At 42.8% G+C, this 14,872-nt stretch overlaps 1 protein-coding gene across 1 annotated transcript in view; it reads left to right on the forward strand.

Annotated features, from left to right (window-relative positions):
* The window catches only part of agbl1 (AGBL carboxypeptidase 1), a 178,043-nt gene that overhangs the window by 100,122 nt on the left and 63,049 nt on the right, over nucleotides 1-14,872 (forward strand). The gene's annotated exons all lie outside the window — the stretch shown is intronic.

Raw genomic sequence — 14,872 nt, forward strand, 5'->3', positions numbered from 1 at the left:
GAACATGGTGGACCACATACAGGATGGTAGATGTAGAACATGGTGGAACACATACAGGATAGTAGATGTAGAACATGGTGGAACATGGTGGAACACTTACAGGATGGTAGATGTAGAACATAGTAGAACATGGTGGAACATACAGGATAATATATGTAGAACTTAGTGGACCACTTACAAAATAGTTGATGTAGAACATGGTGGAACGTGGTGGAACACTTACAGAATAGTGGATGTAGAACATGGTGGAACACATACAGGATAGTGGATGTAGAACATGGTGGAACACATACAGGATAGTGGATGTAGAACATGGTGGAACAGGGTGGAACATGGTGGAACACATACAGGATGGTAGATGTAGAACATGGTAGAACATAGTGGAACACATATAGGATAGTAGATGTAGAACATGGTGGAACATAGTGGAACACATATAGGATAGTAGATGTAGAACATGGTGGAACATAGTGGAACACATACAGGATAGTATATGTAGAACATGGTGAAACACATACAGGAGGGTAGCTATAGAACATGGTGGAACATGTACCTCCTGTACGTGTTCCACCATGTTCTAGGTGGATGCAGAACATGGTAGAACACCTGTTTAAAAATGGTTCTTCACAAAGGTTCTTCAACTCAGAGAACCTCCCGAACTCTTTAATGATTCGTTTACAGGCTCCTCATCATATACAAGGCTGAACTCTAATAGATAATCCAAAAGCGTCTGTACGGAACCGTTTTCTGTGCTACATAGAACCCTGTTTTGGTGGGGGAGGAAGTTCAGTGTGGGCGCAGGAGGTTTCCTGGTTAGGAGTTCATGGAGGGGCTGGCTGTTTTGAAGCGTATGAATAAATCGTGTCAGAAGTTCAGGATGGATTTGATGGTCGGCTGTTTATTTCCCTAAGCATCCAGGTGAAGCTGGTTATTGCAGTAGGAAAGTAAATGACACAGCAGGTTCAGACTGTGTGTGTGTGTGTGAGTGTGTGTGTGTGTGTGTGTGTGTGTGTGTGTGTGAGTGTGTGTGTGTGTGTGTGTGTGTGTGTGTGTGTGTGTGTGTACCTCCCTTGAGGGCATTACTCTTACAGTACTGAGTCTTTCGCATTATCGCGTTCACCTCCCTCTGACCTTGCTTTTCTCTGCTTCAAAGCCCAGGAGACTTCTAATTGCCTCTAAACCAATTACTTCTCCTCGCTTCACACGTCCACAGACACTGCCTTAGACATGACTGTGTATTCCTACAAGAAACACAGCAAGTGCACAGGTGCCTGAGTCTAAAACCTGTGTGTCCAAATGTTTGTGGACACCCCTTTTAATGTATACATGCAGCTACTTTAGCTTGTCTAGCCCCTGTAGAGAAGAAGTACTGCCAATAGAATAGGAGTCTCTGGAGCAGATCAACATCATGACCCTATTGGCACCATGCTGCCTAATAATGCCAGGCGTGGGCTTATAGAGGGGTATGAAGCCCCCCAGCATGGAGCGAGCTTCTGAAATCAAGGGTATTAAAAAGAGCTGACCCTGTCTCTACTGCCCAGAGAAGAAGGCTTTCTACTACATTTTGGAGGAGGAGCATTGCTGTGAGGATTTGATTGCATTCAGCAACAATTTAGTTATGAGGTCAGCATTTGGATGATCACCCAACTCCCCAACTCACCTCATCCCAAAAGTACTGGATGGAGCTCCACCATCATCCATCATTCCAGAGAACACAGTTCTTCCACTGCTCCACAGCTCCTCAATGCTGGGGGGCTTTATAATACCCCTCTAGCCCACGCCTGGCATTATTAGGCAGCATGGTGCCAGTAGGTTCATGATATTGATCTGCTCCAGAGAGTCCTATTCTATTGGCAGTACTTGATGGTGAGCACATCAAGCATTTATTAGAAACCTTCTAGTCAATGTGCCCATTTGTTGTCAATCAGGGCTAGATGAAGTGTAGGTCAGCGGGTCGTGGACAGGGGAATTCCCCCTGGGTTTGGATGTGGTACTAGGGAGTGATTCTCCTCCAACAGTCTGTCTGTCTGCTCCCTTCACTATGGGGTCAGTACCGTGGAGAGACTCTAACTGGCCTTATCTCTGCAGCTTCATGGCAAGGTCTTCTCTAAACGCCTCAAAGCTCCCTTATCTACTTTTTCCATGTCCAGTCACTCACTGCCTGAATTGAGATGAGTGGCTGTCTTGTTTTCGCGCACCTGCCTTCGGTAAAGGGGGCTCATTTTTCTCAGCTGTCTCACAGGGGCAGATTAAGACACAGTGTATTATAGTCACTCCTAATCCATTCTAAACAGATACAAATACGGACACCAATAGGAGGCGCTCTACTCATATTGCTTACTGTGTAGCTTCCAGTTTTTGATTTATAGCCAATTACCTTTCTGACCTTTCTCTCTTCTGTTTGCTTTCCTTGATTCTGCTGAGCTGGATCTCATGACCTCAGTAAACACTCTGACAGAGCTGACTAGAAGAGGGATCCACATGAGTCCCAGATCAGCAGAATCCAGGAGAGGACGTTTCAGTAAAGTATTCGGATGCAGCTGGTCATCAGTGGTTGGCTCCAGTAGCCTGACCTAAACACTGCCTCACTGAGCTCCACAGTAAAACCATATTTCTGTAGAAACTGACCCCAAACTGACCCCAAACTGACCCCTATACACACAAAAGTTCACACACACCTGCTTTATTCACATATTTACAGACAGAGACACCATTTCAGTTCTACACTCCAGCAGAGGATCCACTACAGGTAGCTCATGCAGATCACTCACTGCCTTCAGAGCAGCAGATCTCCACTGGGGCTCCAATAAACACATAAAAATATGTTTACAGTATACACTATATGGTCAAAAGTATTGGGACACCTGCTCATTTCTTGTTTCTTCTGAAATTAATGGGATTAAAAACAGTTTATCCTGCTTTTGTTGGACTGTCTACTAGATTTTGGAGGAGCATTGCTGTGAGGATTTGATTGCATTCAGCGACAAGAACATTAGTGAGGTCAGGATGTTGGATGATCAGCATCCCTCCTCAACCCCAGCTTCTCTACTCATCCCCAACTCCCCAACTCATCCCCATCTCCCCAGCTCATCCCAAAAGTACTGGGTGGAGCTCCACCACCATCATTCCAGAGAACACAATACTTCCACTGCTCCACAGCAGCATTTTCAAAATGAAATGCAGGTTAAATTACTTATTAAATAAATGTTTACTTTTGTATTGTTTAAAACTGAGTTTCAGAAGATGAATGAACTTTTCTGATGGCTGGATGGATGCATTAATGAATGGATGGATAGATGGATTGATGAAGAACTGGCTTTCCTATCAGTCATACAGCGCTAATCTCTGTAACCAAAATACAGTGTTTCAAGAAATAATCTACTATACCTCATTACAGCAGGCTGAGGTGAAGCTAAAGTTGGAGATGGGGTTCGTTTTAGCTGCCATTCCTGGTGTGCTGTGCTTTATGCAAGTTTCTTTTTAGAGTTTGGTCGATCAGTTGAGGACGTCTTGACTTTGGCTGCTGCTGCAGAAATGCCTGCAGTTTTCTCCATGTTGAAATTGATTTGGTGATGGACTCGATGAGCTCGTTTCAGTTTCAGTCATAATAAACACCTCATTCTGCCTGTGGTGAATCACATCATTCAGCTTTATTTCTCTGCTGTTGATGGAAAATGATATAAGTCAGAGATCATAAAATGAAATTAAAATGTAAGTAATTGTTGTTTACATTTGTACATTTATTCATTTATAAATCAGTGTTTTTGATTTCATTTCATTATAGAAATAATTGTGTTAAAAAAATCTGTTTTGCTGTTGCTTGATAAATAAATCCATACAGTGACATAGAGAGTTTATAGAGAAGATCAGCTCCCAAACCTGTGCCCTTCTAACCAATCTTCACTGACCAATAGCACATTCTGACCACTGGCTTTCTGTTTATTTCGGTTTATTCTAATGATATACAGAGTTAATTACAGGTAGCCACAATAAACCCACTTATTTGGGTTTATATTAATGTTACATAGAGTTAATTACAGGTAGACACTCTCACTGACCACTGACTTTATGTTTATTTGGGTTTATTCTAATGTTATATAGAGTTAATTACAGGTAGACACTCTCACTGACCACTGACTTTATGTTTATTTGGGTTTATTCTAATGTTATATAGAGTTAATTACAGGTAGACACTCTCACTGACCACTGACTTTATGTTTATTTGGGTTTATTTTAATGTTATATAGAGTTAATTACAGGTAGATGCTCTCACTGACCACTGACTTTATGTTTATGTGGGTTTATTCTAATGTTATATAGAGTTAATTACAGGTAGACGCTCTCACTGACCACTGACTTTATGTTTATTTGGGTTTATTCTAATGTTATATAGAGTTCATTACAGGTAGACATTCTCACTGACCACTGCCTTTCTGTTAATTTGGGTTTATTCTAATGTTATATAGAGTTAATTACAGGTAGACACTCTCACTGACCACTGACTTTATGTTTATTTGGGTTTATTCTAATGTTATATAGAGTTAATTACAGGTAGACACTCTCACTGACCACTGACTTTATGTTTATTTGGGTTTATTCTAATGTTATATAGAGTTAATTACAGGTAGACACTCTCACTGACCACTGACTTTATGTTTATTTGGGTTTATTTTAATGTTATATAGAGTTAATTACAGGTAGATGCTCTCACTGACCACTGACTTTATGTTTATGTGGGTTTATTCTAATGTTATATAGAGTTAATTACAGGTAGACACTCTCACTGACCACTGACTTTATGTTTATTTGGGTTTATTCTAATGTTATATAGAGTTCATTACAGGTAGACATTCTCACTGACCACTGCCTTTCTGTTAATTTGGGTTTATTCTAATGTTATATAGAGTTAATTACAGGTAGGCACTCTTATTGACCACTGCCTTTCTGTTAATTTGGGTTTATTCTAATGTTATATAGAGTTAATTACAGGTAGACACTCTCACTGACCACTGACTTTATGTTTATTTGGGTTTATTCTAATGTTATATAGAGTTAATTACAGGTAGACACTCTCACTGACCACTGACTTTATGTTTATTTGGGTTTATTCTAATGTTATATAGAGTTAATTACAGGTAGACACTCTTACTGACCACTGACTTTATGTTTATTTGGGTTTATCCTAATGTTATATAGAGTTAATTACAGGTAGACACTCTCACTGACCACTGACTTTATGTTTATTTGGGTTTATTCTAATGTTATATAGAGTTAATTTATGGTTATTTGGCAAAACACATTAAAATCACACTTCACTGGTAAACTTGGCCTCGCAGTCTGCCACTGGACGCTGCTGACTGGTAGTAAATGAATGGGTTTAATACAGAGCAGAGCTGAATTGGCTGCGGATGCAGGTGATGTGCTGTGTGCTGGTAAATAGGGGGTTAAGAGAGGCTAAGGTCAGGTGAGTGTGTGATTGATCAGGATGTTTATGGTGTGTGAGTAAGGAGCTGCTCGCTGCCTCATAAGCTGCTGGAGTGAAACTCTGATCAGATGGGCTCCAGCCAAACCGCAACTGCAGCTGAAAGCATCAGATTAAACTGTCATCTTTTAAATGATAGCTCCGGCTTCAGCTCCCCGCTTCTGATTTTAAAGAGCGTTCGTGCTTCACTCGTACTGCTGCGTCATGCTGATCTCCGTTAATAAGTGCAGACCAAACACCGGCCCCAGTGAAGGTCAAACATTCAGACTTCTCATAAACACGTCCCCTTCCACTGTCATTACACTGCACTCACCACAGTGGTGTCACAGCGGTCCCTCTCTGGAATCATCTAGACTAATTCTCATTACAGGACTGTTATACAAGATTATACAAACATGCTAATTATGCAATTATTATTTCTGGGCATTTTTAACATGGCTTTAAATTTAAATGCTTACTTTGATGCATAAAAAATGGAATGGAGAATTGGATGGATGGTTGGGTGGATGGATGGATGGAGGGATGGATGGTTGGGTGGATGGATGGAGGTTGGACAGATTGATAAAGGAATGGTTAAATTGATGGATGGATAAGTTGATGGATAGATGGATGGTTGGGTGGATGGATGGAATGATGGATGGATTGATAAAGGGTGGTTAAATGGCTGGATGGATGAATGAAAGTGTGGATGGATGGATAAACTGATAAATAGATGGGTGGTTCGATGAATGGATGGATAGATGATTGGGTGGAAAGATGGATGGATAGATGGCTGAATTGATAGATGGCTAAATTGATAGATGGATGAATGGATGGATGGGTGAATGGATGGGTGAATGGATGGATGGATGGATGTATGGATGAATGGATGCATGGATGGATGAATGGCTAAAAACTCCTCCAGATCTTCATTAGTTTAGTAAATGGATGTGGTTTAGAACACGGTGTGTTCTACACAAGCCTATAGCCTTAACCTGATGTATCATACTGACCACGTGACAACCCCAAAGGTTGGATGGATGGAGGGGTGGATGAGTGGACGGACAGATTGATGGATGAAATGGTGGATAGATAGATGGAGGGATGGATTGATGAACCCGATGAATATAAGGATAGGTGAATTGATGGATAGATGGATGGATAGATGGCTAAATTGATAAATGAATAAATAAATGATGGGTGAATGGATAGATGGCTGGATAGATGGGTGAATTGATGGATGGATGGACGAATGGAAGGCTAAAAACTCCTCCAGATCTTCATTAGTTTGGTAAATGGGTGTGGTTTAGAAGATTGTGGGACTTACTTTAGTCTATAAACAGCAAATAGTACCAAAAAGGGTTCCACCATCATTACAATCCACAGAACCCTTTTATAGTATCATATAGAGCCCTTTTGCCTAGAGTGTAGCTTATCAGTAGATTTCTTTTATGAACAGAAAAATGAATCTATTGATTTTGGGCATGTGTTTAGGGAGATGGGTAAATTGGTGACAGTCTAGATCCAGTGTGCGTTAGCAACATTAGCCTCACATCCCCCATTGTAAACTAAAGAAGCTCACGTCAGACACCAAACCTGTCTTGGCTGATTGAATGAATCTGGGCTCAGAGATTAATCGTGTTCGCTGATTTTTCGCCCTGCTGTTCCTTTAATCAATAAAGTAGTGATTTTATTCATAGTTTTCAAGCACTGGTGTTTGATCTTCAGAGCTGCAGTAGAAGTTTCCACACACTCCATCTTCCTGAGCAGGATCTCTGTCACATCTGTAAAATATGAAAGCTCTAATGCAATAACAAGTCTTTACTGCTGAAGCTGAATGCAGTTACCCAAATACAGTGGGGATGGATCACCGCTGCTTATTCTGTGTGACAGCGCTTTTTTTTCCTTCTAGGAACCGATCCTGTAATAGAAAGCTGCCTTTTATTACTCGCTGTGTCTTTCAGGCTCTTCCACTCCAGCGCTTAATGTTCCTGGGGTTAATATTTGACTATAAAGATGCTTTTGCTTCTAAATTGTCAGAGCTATTAAAAAAAATAAATACCCATAATTCAGAGTTTAAATATATCCCTGAAATGACGACAAGGAGGAGGACTGTGATGGTGAAGATAAGAGGGAATCTCACCAAATCCATTGTGTTTTAAATCCAGGGCTGGGGATCTCGATCCTTATCCATAGTGACCAACTAACAACCCCATAGCAACCACCTGAGATACCATAGTGCATAGTGACCACCTAGCAACCTCATAGTAACCTGAGAACCAATGGTCATCTAGAAGTGGTCATCTAGCAACCTCAGTGCCACAACCTGTGAAACCATAGTGCCCACCTAGACACCCTATAGCATCAACTTTAGTTGTGTCATAGTGACCACCCAGCAACCCCATAGTGACCACCCAGAATAGCATTGTGACTCCAAGCAATCTCATAACAACAACATGAGATACCACAGTGACCACCTAGCCACCCCCTAACAACAGCCTGACATACTGTAGTGACCATCTAGCCACCCTGTAGCAACAGCCTGAGATACCATAGTGACCACCTAGCAAGCCTATAGTCTTAACCTGAGGTATCATAGTAACCACGTGACAACCCCATAGCGTTAACCTGAGATACCATAGTGACCACCTAGCCACCATGTAGCATCAATCTGAGATATCATAGTGGCTACATAGCAACCCCCTGAGAGACCATATTGACCACCTAGCAGGCCTATAGCCTTAACCTGAGGTATCATAGTAACCACGTGACAACCCCATAGCGTTAACCTGAGATACCATAGTGACCACCTACCCACCGTGTAGCATCAATCTGACATATCATAGTGGCTACATAGCAACCCCATAGCAACCCCCTGAGATACCATAGTTACCACCTAGCAAGTCTATAGCCTTAACCTGAGGTGTCATAGTAACCATGTAAAACATGTGTGTGTTTACTTGTGTGTGTGTGTGTGAGTGTGTGTGAGAGATTTGTGAATATGCATGAGCTACACGGGCCAAGTCTGTTCAGAGCAGGCGGTTTTCCAGGCCAGCGGTGTCCCTCTAAACGGATGTGCTCTTAAAGCCCACTCCATCAATCATTCACTGTTTGTGAGCGTGTGCTGTGATGTACAGTAGCAGCACCGCCGCACCCAGTCAAGTCACTTTTATTTTTTGCACTTTTTACAACGTGGTGTTTCACTAAGCAGCTTTACAGAACTTCAGACATCAAACCCCAGCTGAGGAAACCAGAGACCCCAGAGCAGGAAACACTCCCTCCGAGCTGGAGAAGGAACCCTTGGGAGGAACCAGGACTCACACATCCTCCTCTGGTCAAACTATGAATGAATAGTATAAAGCCACCTTAACACCACATAGACTAAATTGACTGAAGTATTGGAACACCTTCATTGTTTCTTCTGAAATTAAGGATATTAAAAGAGTGGATCCTGCTTTTGTTGTTTTCTACAGGGACTAGAGAAGCTGTGTGTGTGCATTTGCACAAGGGAAGGGTTTCTAATAAAGTGTCCAGTGAGTGGAAGCAGAAGGTAAGGGGTTTCTAATAAAGTGGCCAGCGAGTGGAAGCACAAGGTAGATGTTTCTAATGAAGTGGCCAGTGAGTGGCAGCAGAAGGTAGGGGTTTCTAATAAAGTGGCCAGTGAGTGGCAGCAGAAGGTAGGGGTTTCTAATAAAGTGGCCAGCGAGTGGAAGCACAAGGTAGATGTTTCTAATAAAGTGGCCAGTGAGTGGAAGCACAAGGTAGGGGTTTCTAATAAAGTGGCCAGTGAGTGGAAGCACAAGGTAGGTGTTTCTAATAAAGTGGCCAGTGAGTGGAAGCACAAGGTAGGGGTTTCTAATAAAGTGGCCAGTGAGTGGAAGCAGAAGGTAGGTGTTTCTAATAAAGTGGCCAGTGAGTGGCAGCAGAAGGTAGGGGTTTCTAATAAAGTGGCCAGTGAGTGGCAGCAGAAGGTAGGGGTTTCTAATAAAGTGGCCAGCGAGTGGAAGCACAAGGTAGATGTTTCTAATAAAGTGGCCAGTGAGTGGAAGCACAAGGTAGGGATTTCTAATAAAGTGGCCAGTGAGTGGAAGCACAAGGTAGGTGTTTCTAATAAAGTGGCCAGTGAGTGGAAGCACAAGGTAGGGGTTTCTAATAAAGTGGCCAGTGAGTGAAAGCAGAAGGTAGGTGTTTCTAATAAAGTGGCCAGTGAGCAGGCGGTGTAAGGCAGGGTAATGTACATGAGGGTATAAATGAAATGAATGAAATTAGAAGATGATAAAGACGTGAGAAGTAATTGGAGGTAATTAGCCTTTAGCTGTGAGCTGTGTTCTGTGTATCTTGCTTGAATAACCGGGTGCGGTGTGGACCCGTGCAATGAGGGAGTGTCATTAGCCGGGGAACAGGGATATATACGGTGATCAGCATCAGTTCAACACCTATGCGTTGTCATGTGACATGGTAGTCCAGTGTCAGTGTCTCTCACTGGCGATTGGACATTTGATCGTGCTCTGAAGCGCTTCGACGTGATGAACGACTGCATAAAACCAAATTAACGTAATGGAAATTTGAATACTCATTACAAAGTGAGCATAAATCAGGCCTGCAGTCTCCTCGACCAATCACGCTTATTGGAATTCGTGGGTGAGGAACCAGAAGGCTTCGCTGCTCTACTCCACACTTTATATTTGCCTCATTTTTTCACAACCGGTGCAGCAAACAAGAGCGATATTAAAGCAGCTCCGGCTCCTCTCCCCCGCAGGAGAATTATTACAGCCTGCAGGCTCCAATAACCAAACATCTGAATATTCAAACCCAGGCCATTCTCAATCTCTCTTACACGCTCCACACCAGCCCTAATGCAGCGCTACCTAACCAAGCAGCACGGACTACGATTCTATCATCTCTCCTGCCCTGGAGGATGGGGGAGTCAGAGAGAGACAGGGAGAGGAAGAGAGGGAGGAGACGTGGTGGAGAGACGAGAGGGAGGACAGTAGGACGGAGAGTAAAGTGGACAGAGAGACACGAGAGACAGTAAAAGAGATGAAAAAAGGTGAGGAATTGAAGTGGGGAGACAGATGATGATGAAGAAGAGGAAGAAAGTGGGATGATGAAAGGAAGGATGTTAGAAAACATAGAGATGAGAGAGAGAGAGAGAGAGAGAGAGAGAGAGAGAGAGAGAGGTGTACAATGAGAAGCGAGGTCAGGTAGCAGCTGGTGGGCTAGCTATGGTGTTGCTACATGGTTGCTAGGGTGCAACCAGGTGGTTTCTATGTAGCTGCTTTAGTGTTGCTAGATGGTTGCTATGTTGTTGCTAAGAAGTTGTCAAGTGATTGCTAGAGTGTTGCCAGGTGGTAACGATGTAGCTGCTAGAGTGTTGCTAGATGTTGCTGTGGTGTCCCAGGTGGTTGCTTTGTGGTTGCTAAGAAGTTATTAAGTGATTGCTAAGGAGTTGCCAGGTGATTTTGACGTAGTTGTTATAGTGTTGCTAGGTGTTGCTGTGGTATTCTAGGTGGTTGCTAAGATATTGCTAAGTGATTGCTAAGGAGTTTCCAGGTGGTTTCGACGTAGCTGTTTATAGTGTTGCTAGATGTTGCTGTGGTGTCTCAGGAGGTTGCTAGGAGGTTGATAAGTGATTGCTAGGGTGTTGCCAGGTGGTTTCTACGTAGCTGTTTATAGTGTTGCTAGATGGTTGCAGTGGTGTCCCAGGTGGTTGCTATGTGGTTGCTAAGTGAATGTAAAGATGTTGCCAAGTGGTTACGATATGGCTGCTATAGTGTTTCTCGATGGTGGTGCTTGAAAGTTGGGTGGGTGCTTTAGTCTTGCCAGGTAGTTGCTGTGGTATTCCAGGTGGTTGTTATGGTGTCTCAAGTGGTTGCTGTGGTGCCCCAAATGGTGACAATTTTCAGTTCCACCTTAAATGGTCCAGCTATACCACTATTGCTGCACCATTTAAGGTGGAACTGAAAAAATCAAGAAGCCGGCTTCATCAGCTTCATCCCAACACCAGGCTTGGTGTGAGAGCACTGTGCTGTTGGAGGGAGCTGTGGAGGTTTGTGCTCAGGAGTCTGGGGTTTAATTCATCGCTCCCTGCCTCCCATATTAGTGTTTGTAGTTGGAGGAGCAGATATTTGATTGTGATTTGAGCTGGAGGAAAAAATCTCTGTGGTGTGCGCTCATGTTCTGCTGAAGGAACAGAGCGTCCTCGCCTCGTTTTTCTGCGTTTTGAAGTCAAAACAAAGCAAACACTCGGATTCAGAAGAGCAGAACAGAACAGCAACTGTGGACCTTCTGAAAACACACCAAGCCCCTCTGCATGAAGTGCTTCATCCACGGCCGTCACATCTCAGCACCTCAGTCAGACTTCTGGCTCTGAATCAGAACAGCGGTGACGGGGAGGCCGTTCAGCTCTGCAGAGCTGAGGCACAGAAGGTTCATCTGCGGGAACAGCTTCATGTCATCTTCTTTTAACGAGTCCTACTGCAGATGTTCCTCTCTCCCAGTGGCTCTCAGACTCAGAAGATTACAGTTGAGGGTTTTGTACTTTTTAATTTTTTTAGTGGAGAACTGGATCAGCCGCGGCTGTTGGAGGGAATTACACATTAGAATAAAATCTTGTGTCTGAGGCTCCGTCCACAGAATCTAGGTTTTTCTCTCCAACTGTTTTCCAAAAAAACAGCCCTGGAACTTCAACAACAACAACAACAACCCTGGAAAGGTTTTAAAAACGTCCACTCTAAAGAGTAGTTTCAGAAACCTCCACCCTGGAAAGCATGTTGAAAAGCCTTCATGCTGGAAAGCCATTTCAAAAACCTCCACCCTCAAAAGTGAGCTCAAAAAATCCCTAGCCTGTATAGTCTTTTCAAAAAAACTCCACCCTGAAGAGTCTTTTCAGAAAGGATGTTTTCAATTAACTCCAAATAGCTGATCCTTTTTTCAAAAAACCTCCACCCTCAACAATGATCTCAAAAAAATCCACCCCTGAGAGTCCTTTCAAAAACCTCCACACTGAAGAACCTTTTTAAAAACCTCCACCCTGAAGAATCTTTTCAGAAACCTCCATCCTGGAAAGCATGTTTAAAAACTTTCTCACCAGAGAGCCTTTTCAAACATCTCCTCCTTGCATAGTGTTCAAAAACCTCCATGCTGAAGCGCCATTTTAAAAACCTCCACCTTCAAGAGTGATATAAAAAAAATCTCCAACCTGTATAGCCTTTTCAAAAACCTCCACCCTGAAGAGGCTTTTCAGAAACCTCTAACATGAAGGATGTTTTAAGTAAACTCCAAATAGCAGATCCTTTTCAAAAACCTCCACCCTCAACAACAAGCTCAAAAACATCCACCCCTGAATAGTCTTTTCAGAAACCTCTAACGTGAAGAACCTTAAAAAAAAAACTTCTTCCTGATGAGTCTTAAAAAACAAAATAAACAGCAACTCACTGAGAAGTCTTTTCCCAAATTACCATTGAGAGCCTTTTTTTTTTAAATCCTCCACCCTGTCCAACCTTTTCAGAAACCTCCATCCTGAAAAGTCTTTTCAGAAACCTCCAACATGAAGGATGTTTTCATCCATACTCCAAATAGCAGATCCTTTTCAAAAACCTCCACCCTCAACAATGATCTCAAAACCTTCACCCCTAAGAGTCCTTTAAAAACTTCCACACTGAAGAACCTTTTCAAAAAACTCCACATTGAAGAGTCTTTATAGAAATCTCCACCCTGATAAGCATGTTTAAAAACCTTGCTGGAGCGCCTTTTCAAAAACCCTGAAGATGCTTTTCAGAAACCTCCAACATGAAGGATGTTATCAGTAAACTCCAAAGAGCAGATCAAACCTCCACCCTCAACAACGATCTCAAAAATGTCCACCCCTGAGAGTCCTTTCATAAACCTCCACACTAAAGAACCTTTTAAAAAAACTCCACCCTGAAAGGTCTTTTCAGAAACCTCTTCCTTGTGTAGTGTTTTCAAAAACCTTCATGCTAAAAAGCAATTTTAAAAACCTCCACCCTCAAGAGTGACTTTTTAAAAAGAAAAGCCTTAAGAAAATCTCAAAATAAACAGCAACTCACTGAGAAGCCTTTTCAAAAAGCTCCACCCTCAAAAAGGATCTCAAAAACCTCCACCTCCGAGAGTCCTTTCAAAAACCTTTTGTAGTGAAGATCCAGAGAAAGGTTTGCTCTGAGGAAAGGAAAGGAGCAGAAAATCAGAAGATTGTTGAATATGAAGCTTTCTTCTTATTTTTCCTCAAGGATTTTTCCAAGCGCACTGCGATCATCACCCCAGAGCTCTCAGCAGAGAACAGCTAGAATGTTTCCAATGCAGATTCCAGACGTGCTGCAGATGTGATGGTAAACAGGCCACGAGGGTCGCGTGCTTTGCTTGTTGATGTTGATGTATTCATGCCGCTACGTGTTGAATTCCTTACCCTCATGTTCCCCCTCCGAGCTCCTCGTCCCCACCTCCAGATTTCTAAAGGGATTATTCTCTGACGGGTTCAGCTCCAGTGACCTTGAGGGTCTTTGTGTTACCAGCCCGTTTCTGCTTATGCTGTTTTTCAGACAGCTGAGATGAGCAGTGCTGATTTATAAGCAGGTCCCCTTTGTATTTATTACGCCAGGTGACATACACTTTCCTCTCGGCTCTGATTTTATGCAGAGTGTGTGTGTGTGTGTGTGTGTGTTCGTTTGTGGGCGATGGAGTGAAGCTAGTTCCTAAAAGAATAGTTGGGGGGGGGTGGGGGGGGGTGGGGGGGCACGCTGTACACAGATTTAACAGAATTGTAAAATTTGAGATTTTGCAGCAGCAACAGTTTAGCTCCACCTATTCAGTCTACAGAAGTTTAGCCTCACTTATTCAGCCTACAGCAGTTTAGCCCCACCTAATTAGTTCACAGCAGTTTAACTCCACCCATTCAGCCTACAGCAGTTTAGCTGCATATATCCATTTAGCCCCGACCACTTCCGCAGTTGAACTGCCCATGTTATGCCCTGACCCCTGGAAGTTGCACCCCTCACCTGGCAGTGATGAAAAGACTCACCTGCTCCTTGTAAGAGCTCAGTCAGCTGCAGCAGGCAGCGGAAGCTTATACCCCACCAATTAGCATTATACAGCTATAACTCTCATTTTTGTCTCTATTTTAAAACAGCGCATCAAACAGACTGAAAATTACATAAACTGAAAGAACATTTCTCTGAAGTGTCGCTTTAAAAAGACGAGCTGCTGCTCGGAGTGTTAATTAGATAAAATACACTCGCAGTCATTTCACAGTCATTAAGCAGAAACTATTAAGGCTGGTAACACTGTCTATTTCTGAAACTGGCACAGGCAAACGTGATGCCTGATGCCCACAGGGAACCTGGTGGATCATGCAAGCACACACACACACACACACACACACACACACACACACAA

The sequence above is a fragment of the Salminus brasiliensis genome, chromosome 19, assembly GCF_030463535.1.
Source record: "Salminus brasiliensis chromosome 19, fSalBra1.hap2, whole genome shotgun sequence".
Classification (NCBI taxonomy): domain Eukaryota; kingdom Metazoa; phylum Chordata; class Actinopteri; order Characiformes; family Bryconidae; genus Salminus; species Salminus brasiliensis.